This window comes from Euprymna scolopes, chromosome 33, assembly GCF_053919585.1.
Source record: "Euprymna scolopes isolate OS-2025 chromosome 33, ASM5391958v1, whole genome shotgun sequence".
In the NCBI taxonomy this organism is placed as follows: Eukaryota; Metazoa; Mollusca; class Cephalopoda; order Sepiida; family Sepiolidae; genus Euprymna; species Euprymna scolopes.
In genome coordinates this window covers 16,091,783-16,106,055 of record NC_136514.1, presented here as the reverse complement: position 1 = coordinate 16,106,055, position 14,273 = coordinate 16,091,783, and positions in this window count along the sequence as shown.

The window sequence follows — 14,273 nt, the reverse complement described above, 5'->3', positions numbered from 1 at the left end:
ATATTATTTGTATCCTGTGATGCAAAATTTATTGTATATTTTGCAAAGCTCTTCCCTTTGATGAGAAGAATTATATTCTTCTGATTTACATGAAATAAGGGTTTTTTTTTAGTTTCATTTGTATTCCTTGTCGAATAATTAAAATTTTGTATATTTTCCTTATACCTTTATAAGTTTATTTTGAAAATTTGAATGAATTTTAAATATCAAGATTTTTTATCGCATATATATATATATATATATATATATATATATATATATATATATATATATAGTAAGTTATAAAATATATACAGCGATTAAGCTACACTGAATACTCCGCGTTTCATCCACTCCAGGATTCTTCAGGCCTGAAGAATCCTGGAGTGGATGAAACGCGGAATATTCATATATAGTTTATAACTTACTAATTAGCTCTACCTTTTTGAAGTAAATACTTAAAGTTTACGCATAAAGTCATACTTTCGTATATTAATTTATGTGTAAATGAAGTATATATATATATATATATATATATATATATATATATATATATATATATATATAAATTCATATATTAGTGAAATAGAAACAGGATTTTGTTGAGAAGCTCCTTCTCATTATTGAATAGGTTGGAGGAAATGTAAACACAGTGTCATGTTTTTCATAATAATCTTAGACCAACATTTAATCACGTGGGAAGGCTTGAATGTTCACGAAATATCAAGTAAGCAGGAAGGCAGGTTGGAAACTGTAACGTTAAGGAAGTGAAAAAAAGCGAACGGTTTTGTCGCCCCCCCCCATGACATACAAAGTCGCTGCCGTTCAAATTAAGCATAGTCATTGCAAGATTACTTTGCAAAAATGTCGTCGAAAAAAGTGGCCTCTCCTAGTAAAAACCACTAAGTTCATGGTGAAAGAATGAATAATTTGGGCCAATTTTTGGATAATTGTCGACTGAGAGACGGGGTTTTCAAACGGGGTTTTCAAACGACACCAATTTTATCAGTGTTGGTCGCGTGTGTCGCGTGTGTCGAAAGTTTTAGCGAAACATGCAAACATACACAAACACTAACAGACGTTTGAGATTTATATATTAGATAACTCTATTAATAAGAGGTCAGAAGATAAGTAAAATTTTCAAAAAATAAATGAATAACTGCATATTGTTTTATAGTATTCCTTTTGACAGCTCGGTATATTTGCGTTTATTTATTAGACTTCGATAAACTGTAGCGATCATTTATTGCAAACGAAGAATTTGTATATATATATATATATATATATATATATATATATATATATATGTATATGTATATGTATATGATGACTTGTACATTTCAGTTGACCTATATTATTTTGCCCTATATATATTTTCGCGCCTTTAACATTTCCTGTCTGGGTCGTTTTGACTTTTGTTACCCTTTATTTTATATTTAACTTTATCATTTTTTTTTTCTTCCTAGATCTTTTTTATTTATAGTTATGTCTCGGAAGTAGAGTGAAAAGCACATCTTATTTTTCTTTTATCAATATTATTTTTTTTTTCCTTGTGCACATGTTTGTGAATTATTCCATGGATTTCTGCCTTTTGATTATTATGGACCATCTTCTTCGAATTACGGGATTTCCTTGGATTTTACTTGTACAAATGGAAATTCTTTTAACTTTCTTGAAGTTTTACATTTGGATTTTACCGTCACTGGATTTTTTATCTTCCACCAGACTATCCATTCATGTGTAATCACCTTTTTCTTTACCATATTCCCTCTGCTTAACTTATTTTGTTTTCAAGTAAGATCTTTGACTTACTTGTTGTTTCATCAAATACTTCTGCATGCAAAATCCGATCCCGCATTTTGCTAATTCCTACCCTCTGATGAGAAGGAGTGTATGTCTTCGAAACTCCGCAGATTAAGGACTATCCATTTACCTAGTGTTTCCTTTTCAGATTAAATATGTTTTTAACTCATTTCAAAGTGTTTTTTAACATATTTTAACTGTTTGCTCATATATATATATATATATATATATATATATATATATAATATTATTATAGTATATAATAATGTCAGCCCCTTTAAGAAATTTGTTTTTTATCGTTGAAGACATTAAGTTGTAATAAAGTCGGTCAATTTATCTTATACGCACAGATCGTCATATAATGATTAGATCACTCTGACTGACGTTAAAAACATTTAATACGAATTAATGTTTAAATTTCCACTGTATCTCTCGCGGGTAACGGTAGCCGAATGGTTCTGGTCTTTGCTAATCAAGCCAGACATAACTTCCGTTGCCGGGGTTCAAATCTCCAGACTGGCGTTAATCGTGACACCCTGCACTGATGATATACCCAGTTGTCAAAAGAAATACTATAGAACAATTATTTTTTTTTAATCTTACTTATCTTGCAGCTTTCACCTCTTATTAGTAGAGTTATATGTTTGAAGCCGGAATATTGCGATATTTCGTGGAAATTCCACCTTTTTCAAGTGATTAAATGTTGCTTTAAGAATATCATGAAAAACATGGCACCGTGTTTACGTTTCCTCTAACCTACTTAATGATGAGAAGTAGAAGCTTTTGCTCAACCCGCAATATTCCATATACTAGCAGAACGCCCGGCGTTGCCAAGTCGTAAATGGGTTGAAAAGAATGAACTTTGATCTGGATTTGAATTTAAGGATTGATTGCTTTGGCAAACGTTGAATGAATATATATATATATATATATATATATATATATATATATATTACACGGTGTACTCAGGGATAAGGGTTATTGCAAGTACATTACGTTAGTGTGGAGATTTGATGAAGTGTTTATTTAAGGGGGCGGTTCATTAGGAATTTGTTAGCGTTGGACTTGAAGACATCCAAGTTGTAGTCAGGTGGGAAGCAGGCATACGGAACAGAGTTCCGTATGCCTGCGTATGCCTCCGTATATATATATATATATATATATATATATATATAGATAGATAGATAGATAGATAGATAGATAGATAAAGTAAACATTGAGCTTTTAATATTGATCATGCCCAACATCGCTTAACTTAAACGCTTAGTAAGAATCGGCGGGTCAACATAGTTATGCCGTATAAAAACAATGGCTTTCGATAAATGTTGGCTTTGGACCATGAGTCAACATTGCATTAATCTATATCAACCCCATCCCCAGAATACGCTCAGCTAAAATGTTGTACACAAGCCAAGCATCACGCGACGATATGAAAAAAAAAACAACTCATAAATACATTAGCAGACAATGGAATAGAAGGCATGAAAAAATGTCTTATTTTATTTTTGCCACAACGATTTGAGGTTTATTTTTCAGAAAATTGATTTACTGGTTTTCACTGCATAGTTGATATATTAGATATCAGAAGGATATGGTTCAAGCAGAGTGATAAAATATAAAGTAAATATCAAATTAGCTAAGTAGCTGACTATAGTCGAGGGCAACCAAGGTGTAAATATAACGTGGCCGCTACATTTTAACTCGGACCCGACGTTGTGCACGAATGCTTCACAAAGGAACAAAAATCCGAAATTCAACTCAGCTTTTCCCAGTTGAAACAAAATACATTTATGCATGGTACTTTCCAAACTACGCCTGGATTTTGGCTTTACAAGTCTATTCGTTCAGCATGTGGTCAACAAAGCTCTGCCGTGTCGATTACGTGTTTTTTTTGTTTGTTTTTTTCTCCTCCAGCGTTGAAACGTCTGCTCAAGTTCAGTCGCCGCCACGCGAGTTTTTCGAATCTCCCTCGCCTCGCTGTCGTCGCCAACGTGGTTTCAAATCTCTCTTTCCGCTTTTCTTTTCCTTCTCTTTCTTTTGCTGTGATGTCAACTCTCACCACTGCTGCTGCTTCGTCGTTTCATTACGTACTCTCTCGTGCCAAAAATAGTATTGACGAAACCTGCGTCGAAGTAATAAACAAGAAAATAACTAAAAAAAAACTTTAAAAATTTTTAAAAAAAACAATATGAATAAATAAATCTAAACAAAATGTCTTGGTGTATAGTTTGTTCGACTTTTTCATGTAACTTTTTTTTCCTCAGAATTTCCGTTTTCATTTTTTTTTCTTCTGTAAAAATAAACATGCTTATGAATGTGTAGCGACATGTAAGTACTTACGTAAAACAAATGAAAAATATATCTTGCCCTACTTCGGTATTGAGTACTATTGTATGAACCTCGTATAAAATTTATTGATTGGAAAATATATTTACTTGAAATGATTACATATATATATATATATATATATATATATATATATATTATATATATATATATCATTCATATATAAATATATATATATATATATATATATATATATGAATGATATATATATGAATGATATATACATATATATATATATATATATATATATATATGGGGCGTGCGTTTTTATGTGTGTGTGTGTGTGTGCGTGTGTGTAAATAGCTCCAGACATGGCATAAGACCACTTGATGTAAGAAGCTAAAAGCAAAGAATAATACTTCAGAGTAAAAAACTAGCTAATTATAAGCGTTACATTAATACATACCGAACCAGCAAACAGAAAGTATCCATCATCGTCAGAAATATATATCATGAAACGCGAGGACTAAAGAATAAAAGAGAGAATTATGAGGTTGCCGAAAGTAAACTCAAGGACCATTTTCTCCTATCCTATATATATATATATATATATATATATATATATATATATATATATATATATATATATATATATATATATATGATTATTTATCTAGAGTTATAAGCCATGTTTAGTTTCAGCACAGTTTCCGATGGTTAGGTGTCTTACACAAGTCCTGGAGGTGACTGGTTCTCAGTAGACGGAACAAAAGATTTTCCACGTGTTGACACGAAGAAAACATATACGAAGTTGCTACAGAAAAGATTTAATATTTATGGAGCAATTCTGGTTTTTGATTTGTTGGTAGCAGAACGTGAATTAATTCGATTCGTCAGTTCTTAGCAGCATCGTTTATAAATGGAATCTCCCGGCTGTGCGGGATCATACCCCATTATAATTAAAAAATATTGAAACAATTTACTATAATAATTATTAAATATCTACAGACACTAGTGCTTCATCATTTCAAGAATCATCAGTGCAGGTTGTCACGATTAACACCGGTCGAGAGATTCGAACCCGGAAAGGAAGCTATCTTTGACTCCATTAGCAACGACCAAATTCATTCGGCCACTATTGACAGCGAAAAGTATTGTTGAAATTTTAACATTTATTTTTAAAATGTTTTTAACGTCATGGTGATCTAATCATTATATGATGATCTGCGCATACGAGCTAAATTGACCGACTTTATTTCAACTGTAAAGTGGTTCACGATAAGAAACTAGTTTCTTAAAGGGGTTGTGGGTGTGTGCGTCTGTCTCGGTGTGTGTGGGTGTGGATGTAGGTGTATCTTCACCTAACTCACGCTAGTAATCTCTGTCCAATAGTGTGTATACCTGCAACATTTAAAACTTAATATTCGCTTTTCTTGCTACAATGATTATCAAGTCAGAGTCCCATGTTAGATGGAAAATCAATGGAAAATCAATCAATCCATGTCTAGCCATGCGTGTTCGATTAATGCAAAGCTATGATAACTTATGTCTTTAACAGCAATCTCTTCCTCGTAATTTGCATTCAAACAACACTAATCTGTCTAGCAATGTCTATTCAACTAAAGAACGGGACCCTCTGTCGACTTTTGTCTCCTATCTTCTTACTACCTGCAAAATTTTAAATAGATAATCACCTCTTTTTCTTTAGATTGGTTATTAAGTCAGAGTTCAGTGTCGGATGTAAAAACCAGTCAATACTTTGATGCGAAAGATGTTCATCCCAAACCATCCTAAGGATACGTTGATTTATTATAATTGGTATTGGTTGTAAGTTTGTGATATTTCTGTAATTTGCAGACAGTGCTGAAAGACATACTGAAGATGAAGGTTTCCTTCGAAATATATTTATGAATTTCAATATGAATTTCAAACAAAATAAATATCTCTTTATTTTGTAATAATGCGTTGTTTTGGTTTCAAACGTATATAATACGTATTTAATTTTATTTTATACTAACGTTATTGTTTAGAAATCGATTCTTCATATGGGGAGACGGTCTGGTTGACTATTCCGTACTTTGATCTAAAACTTTAATATACAAAAGCTACTTTAAAAAAAAGAATTTTACTTGAAGACGTTATCTAAAATATAACACGGTCAGTAAGCTGCACAAATATCAGAACTTCGCCAGATGGGAAAAATAACGTAAAGAAGTAGATTGGCAGACATACAATTTGCATCCTTTATATATATATCAACATGTGAAATGCTTCGTGCAAACGGCAGGTTTGCAATGTAATAAACAGTGAACACAAAATGAAGAGATACTACGAAAAATAAGTAGCATGGCTTACTTATAGGTTAACTACACAAATTTTAGTTTCTCTATACCGAAAAATTATTGCCTCCTGAAACGGGCTATTATATTGAGAAGTGAAACCACTTAGTGATTGGAATAATAAAGTTCTTTCAAATACGAGGTTCCAAGGTGAGATATATGCCAACGTTTGAATTTTCCAAAATTAATGTTCGTACCAATCAGATAATTATTTCTATGGAAAACCCCGTCAGTGGTGTTAGGCTGTGTAAGGTGTTAACTTTGGTCAAAATCGCCGGTTCCTTCTTTCATGGATTATTTCGACTATCGAAGACATGCAAAACCTAAGTGCACTGTCAGGAATATAAAGTACCTTCGTGTGAAATTTCATAAAAGTCGGTCCAGCCGTTTTCACGTCCATATAGAACAAACCCATACACACACATACACACACACAGAAACACATAGTCAGGCAAAGTTCCTTTCATATAATAGTAGATATACATATATAGAGAGATAAAAAATATATATAATTTCAAAATTTTTATCATATATATAAACACACACACACACACATATATATACACATATATGTGTGTATATATATATATATATATATATATATATATATTACACGGTGGTCACCACTTATCAAGGCCCGGAAGCCACTCAGGGATAAGGGTTATTGTAAGTACAGTACGTAAGTGTGGAGATTTGATGAAGTGTTTACTTAAGGGGGCGGTTCATTAGGAATTTGTTAACGTTGGACTTGAAGACATCCAAGTTGTAGTCAGGTGGGAAGCAGGCAGACGGAACAGAGTTCCACGGGCGTGCAGTTCTAAGAAAGAAGCTTTGTTCATGGAATCCACGTTTTGATTTAGGCACAGATAAAGAGTGGGGGAAATTTTTCACGGTGGATTCAGCTATATATATATATATATATATATATATATATATATATATATATATATATATAGTTATATATATATATATATATATATATACATATATATATATATATATATATATGATGAAACGCATAGAAATAATATTTAAGCGTGATGTAAGACAAAAAATAAATAAATATATATAATATATTCATCAAAACATTTATTTTAAAACTTACTCAAAATGATTGATTTGAATAACCTACAAGAACAGTACTTGAAAATTCCTGGTGTATAGTGACGTGAAATAAAGGTGGATTTTTTTTTGTTTGTTTGTTTTTTGTTTATTTTTTTATTGTTTTTTGTTTGTTTGTTTTCCTTTCTTATATTTCATGAATATTCATAAGAAAAAATGCTGAAATAATCTTCCAACGTGAAGAAAAATGAAAAAGGAGAAGCTATATTTTTTTTTGTTATTATTCAATTTTCACCCCAAACAAGGCACAGTGCCACTTTGAAGCAGGGGGCTACTATCAGGGACTTAATTAGCGGGGTCATTATGAAGGGAGATGAGTAGAAAGATGTTTGTTAACATTACACTTGAACTTCTGCATGTCATTGCAGTTGGGAAAGCAGAATCCCGGAAGGGAGTTCCAAAGACCCGCAGTTCTGGGGAAGAAACTATTGGAGTAAAAGGCTTTCTTGCACCTAGGGATCTCTACTGTAAAGAGATGAGACTTAGTAGCTTGTCGGGTTTGTCGGGGGTAGTTACGTCGGGGAGGTACAAGTGTTTGCAGTTCGTCAGAGCATTTACCATTGAAGTATTTGTAGAACAGGCAGAGGGATGCAACATCTCGTCGATGGGACAGAGGCTGAAGCCTAGATGACAATTCAGGACCTATCAGGTTGGCGACTCTCTTTTGAACCCTGTCCAGGAGCGAGAGACAAGAAGCAGATGCACCAGCCCAGATGTGACAACAGTACTCCATACATGGGCGAATGGTTGCCTTATAGAGGTATAGGATACTGTCAGGCGTAAGTAGTTTTCTAGCACGGTAGAGGGAGCCAACCTTCCTTGCAGCAGCCTTGGCAATGCTCTCAATGTATCTATTCCAGTTCATATTCCCTGTAAACGTTAGGCCGAGGAGTTTAAAAGAAGTACTTTCAGGTAATGCGTTCTTGGCCATTGCTATTGGTGGTAGAGAAGGTTTCTTGTAGTTATTGAAGGAAACAAGCTTAGTCTTAGCAGCATTGAATGTGACAAACCATTTTTGTCCCCATTCCACTACGGATTGGAGGTCATCCTCTAGTGTTTCTGTCATTTCCTTGGATATGTGTTCATTTGTTTTCCCCTCATGTCTGTTATAGAGAGTGGTGTCATCGGCAAATATACCCATCTCCAAAACAATTTTATCAGGGAGGTCGTTTATGAATATCAGGAATAATAGAGGTCCAAGGATAGACCCCTGAGGTACTCCCGCATTTATGTCGTATTGTTTGGATGTACGACCGTCTAGGACAACTTTGATTTTTCTATTACTTAAGAAGGATTTAATTACATTATGAATTCTTCCAGTGATTCCATATGATCTAATTTTCCTTAGAAGACCATCGTGCCATACCCTGTCAAAAGCCTTAGATATATCGAGGGCCACCACTCTACCCTCCCCTGTTTTATCCAATGAACGGTATATACGTTCAGAAACTACAGTTAAGATATCTGCTGCTGAACGGGCTTGCCTGAATCCATATTGTTTGTCAGTCAGGAGTTTAGCAGCTGTTAGGTGCTGGACTAGGGCTTGATTAACTAAGGACTCAAATATTTTGGCGAAAAGCGGGAGGAGGCTAATGGGGCGATAATTTAGTGGGTCAGTTCTTTCACCAGAATTCTTGAAGACTGGTACCACAGAGGCGGTTTTCCAGCAGTCGGGAAAACAAGACTGACTAAATATGCAACACAATATTAGCTACTTGTATTTTCTCTACCGCTCTCCCTCAAACCAAGACTGTACCCTAATAAACAAAGTCTCAGACAGCATAGATATAGCACTCTCCCTCGATACTAGCGCACAAATACATGTATTTGGTGACTTCAATGTCCACCACAATAACTGGCTAGGATTCTCTAATCACACAGACGTAGCTGGTAGCGCAATACATAGCTTCTCTATATCCCATTCCCTATCTCAGTTGGTTACATTTCCGACACGTTTCCCAGTCCAGCAAGATCAACATGCCTCACTTCTAGATCTCTTTATGACAACGGTTCCCAATTTATCACATATTCGTCAACGTTTCGTTTATATTTCAATACTTTTTTAAGATGAATGATTTGATGAAGTAACGTGCGTTGAATATTTGTAAATATTTGGTGCGTTTGTGGCGTGAACAGATTTTTTTTTTAAACGAATGAGTCTTTAGAATTCCGAAAATGTGATTCGATTATGACGCGAATAGAAATCTTCAGTAAGTTTATCGAAAGAACGATTACCGTTAGTATTCAAAATGTTAAATATGAACTCTCATTCAATTAAACAACGTAATAATAATGATGTAAGTTTGCTTTTTTAAAGGGAGATAACTTATAGAAATCGATCAGAATTTAATTTAGATTTATTTCCAACATAAACTTTGCAGATATCAGTAATATGTCTAAAACGACGACAAAAAAATTACTCATTCCGTTTCTTAAAAGACTTTACATATTGTGAAATCTAACGGTTGTTGTTCTGTTGGAAATTAAACAGAAGCATTCTTTTCGCGTCATAATCGCACCATATGCTTTGAATTCTTACCGCTATGTTTCGTCTGAAAAAATATATTCACTTTAAAAACGCCCCAAATATTTTTTAAATCTTACACTTGTATATTATTTTTTTTCAAATCAGTTATCCTAAATCTTGGAAAAAAAAGATGAATATATGCATAACTGTGTTTTCCTTTTGGCATATATATATATATATATATATATATATAGTTTTCATTTCGATTCTTTTTTGTGATCAAGAGCAGAAAACTGTTTGAAATATCAAAAAATGATAAAAAATAAAATATTAAATACAAAAAGTAACATCGTTTTCATGCTTCAAAACCCCTCATAACTTTTAAATAACTATATATATATATATATATATATATATATATATATAAAGTTTTGAAACTATATATAGCAGTTAGACTACAAAGAATCTTCCGCGTTTCAATCTCGCGAGGATTCGCCAGACTATGTATATAATCTGAGTTTTTATTTCAAACATTTTATTATAATAGTCAGATATTTGCTTATTCATAAAAATCGCATCATTCAAAATACATGGATCTATGCCATGTGATTGTTTTTATATATAAATAGCTTATTGTTTGGTCAATGGAAATAAGAACCAAAGACAGATAACGTAGCCGACGAATGCGATTGGTTAGTTAGCTAGAGTGAACACTACTTATAGAGTACAATTTTCGCCCTAGAAAAAACCATGATTCAATTTCCGTTTGATTAAAACCGGTTTTCTTTTTTGTTGCAGACCATCTACTTGCTGGCCAGTTGTGTACAAATCCCAAAAGCGATAGGAGCCTTCTATCATGTCGAAAGTGACACAATGTTTAACGAGCGAGATCGGAAATGCACCGCTTTACAAGTCATGCTCTCTATCGATCCAAATTATGACAACAGGACTATTGCCAGCACCCTCAAAATGCATCGATGGATTACCACGAATAACAGGGACGTGCCAAGGGTGATGGAAACAAAGTTTCCGGCCATGGTTATGGTCTTTGGTGTGGTTTTAAGTGAGGGCAACATCCTGCTACCTCACATCTTCGAAGTCTGTTTGAAAGTCAACACCAAAGTGTACCTGGATGCGCGTAAGAGTATGGCGATTCCTTGGTGCAATCAAGTGGCCGCTGGCAGACCTTCAATGTGGCAGCAGGCCTCGACACCGGCCCACAAGTCCAAAGAGACCCAAACTGGGCTTCAGAAATAGGTGTTGCGACTTTGTATCCGTCTCTTACTGCCCTCCCCCTGCTCCCCACAAATTCATTTAGTCATACATCGAGAACATCACCAACATGACCTCCCACAACACCAAAGCCAGCCTGATCGCCGCCATCCGCCGAGTAATCGCCAAGCTCCCGCCTGCGTTGTGGCGGTGATTGAGGCTGAAGGCAGCATCACGTCTCCGAGTGAGAGGATGCAGTGAAGAGGAAGGATGAGGGTCAATCAAATTATGTTTTTGTACTTCATCAAGAACCCTACAATAAGACAAAGATTCGTCAGCTGAAATATGAGAAACTTACTTCATATATGGTTTGAAAGTAGATTTGTAGAGAATAGTCTCAGGTGTGAGAAAGTTTTTGGAGCGATAGTGAGAACTGATTTTACAAGAAACAGAAAAAAGGATGGACCTAATGTATGAACTTTTTAAGAACTATTGATGATTTAGCCGGATGATTTCCTCCGGGAATATTGCATGCACGTTTTCGTGTACTTTTTTTTACAAAGGAGCCACACATTATCAAGGCCACTCGATGATGAGGGTTAATGTGTGTACGGTAGTAAATTGGACGGTAGCGTAATGATCAAAAGTAGTGGAAAATTGTTATAATTTGATTATTTAATGAGACGATTCAACAAGAACTTGTTTACGTTGGACTTGAAAACTGCCATATTGTAGTCAGCTGGAAAGGAGGCAAGCAGAACAGAGTTCCATAGGCAGTAAGAAAGAAACTTTGTTCATGAAATCAGCGTTGAAGTTTAAGGACCAATAGATAGTGGGTGAAATTATTGATAGTTGTGTTGGCTAGACGAGTGCTTTTGTGAAAGATTGGTAAGGAGTATAATAGATTGGAGCTCAGGCGAGCACTTTCCATGAAAATAACGATAGAGCAGAGACAGGCTCGCAGCGTCTCCTCTATGGGAAAAAGGTTGCAGAGAAGAGAAAAGGGCATCATCTCCATAATTTTCATATATAGTCTGTTTATTGTACAAACATTATTGGCTACATATGTGCATACATATTTCAGTGGAGTCAACATTCAGGAACAACATTTCATCAGACCAAAAAGAATTGATATTGAAACGAGTGTTAAGATTACATTGTCTTTTATAAGATATTTGGGTTCGATCTGCATTCCGTGGGAAACTTGGGGTGTATGTATTCTGAATGTGAGCAGATGGAGTGGTCGGGAGAAGCGGGTTGCTGTTGCCGGTGTTTAAGCCATCATTTTTCATTGGATTTACATCTAGGAAACCAATTGATACAACCGGTATATAAATATACATAGTTTTCATATATATATATATATATATATATATATATATATATATATATATATATATATGCTTTTTATATTACTTTTTTTAAAATGGTACTCTACGTACACGTGTTTCGTTGCTGTACAGCTCATCAGCATAGTTAGACAGTATTAGGGTTCGAACCTCGAACCAGAGGTCCTATAGTCGAGTGCGGATACCGTTACGCTACGAGGTCTCTGCTGATATTATTTGCAACTTTTTTTATCGCTTTTTAAGTTGTTTTGTTGTTCTTGATTTTTTTAGCGATAATAAAATACTCCCACCTAGGAGATCAAAGAATTAGTTATCCCTAAGAAATATTAACCACAAACAATATATATATATATATATATATATATATATATATATATTCTTTATTTTTTTTTTACTTTTTTTACACAGGAATAACCACTTATTAAGGCCTTGAGGCTACTCGAGGATAAGGGTTAATGGCTGTACATTAGTCAATGTGATTATAGCGTAGTAAACATAAGTAGTGGGAATTTTGTAAATTGGGTTACTTGGGGGGACGGTTCATCAAGAACTTGTTTACGTTGGACTTGAAGACAATCGGATTGTAGAAAGGAGACAATCTGAAGAGAATTCCACAAGCGTGCAATTCTAAGAAAGAAGCCTTGTTCATGGAATCTACATTTAGGTTTATGCACAGATAAAGAGTGTGGGAAATTATTGATAGTGGTTTTGGATAGACGAGTGTTTTTCGTGAAAGATTGGCGAGGGGAACCATAGATTGAAGCTCAGCTGAGCACTTGCCATGAAAATAACAATAAAGCAGAGACAGGCTCGACACGTCTCTTCTGTGGGAAAGAGGTTGCAGGGAAGTGAAAAGGGCACCCCCACTAAGCCACGAAGTCTATTTTGAACTCTGTCAAAGCAGAATGAGCTGCTTCTAGCAGCTCCTATCGAAATGTGGCAACAGTACTCAGTCGTTGGCCTTACATGGCTTTTATATAGGTAGAAAATTGTATCAGGAGTGAGATATCTACTGGAGCGGTAGAAGGATCCCGCCATTTTTCCAGCGACCTTGGCAACAGATTTGATATACAGCCGTTTCGTTAATGGGATGGCAATTTTATGATTTTATGTGTTCATAAAAGCATAAAAGTTTCCTATTCTCACCAACTCATCAGGTGTTGTTTCCATTTGATGTTACCAAGAAAAGTTGATATTGTACATAATAAACCTCGTGTTTGGGGAAAAGGAATTCCATCCCCTACGTTGTTACAAGTCGGCCATCTTGGGTATATATATATATATATATATATATATATATATATATATCGATATACATATCGATGGATATAACGATCGATTAACTCTGCATTCTTAGTCTCTTAGAGGTTACAAAAGCAAACACTTACCGATACGATTTCCGTGTCCAAATGTTTCCTTTGAAATTCCACGGTCAGTTATAATATCACCAACACTTGTGCGGTGAATCGTATTTAGAAAATCGCATTAGTGTCTTAAATCCCCGTAGAAGGCCTACGCCATTCTGCAACTGCAAAGACCTAATATGAAGGTTTCACTCAACAGAATATACGTACTAGTCGAAATTGAATAAAAGACACAGACAACATTACAAATCCACAGACTTGCACACACATGCACTATATAAATGATTAAGAGACAAATTGTCTCTGAAAAGATATAAATATTATATTCGTTGTGATAAAAGAAACTAGCTTT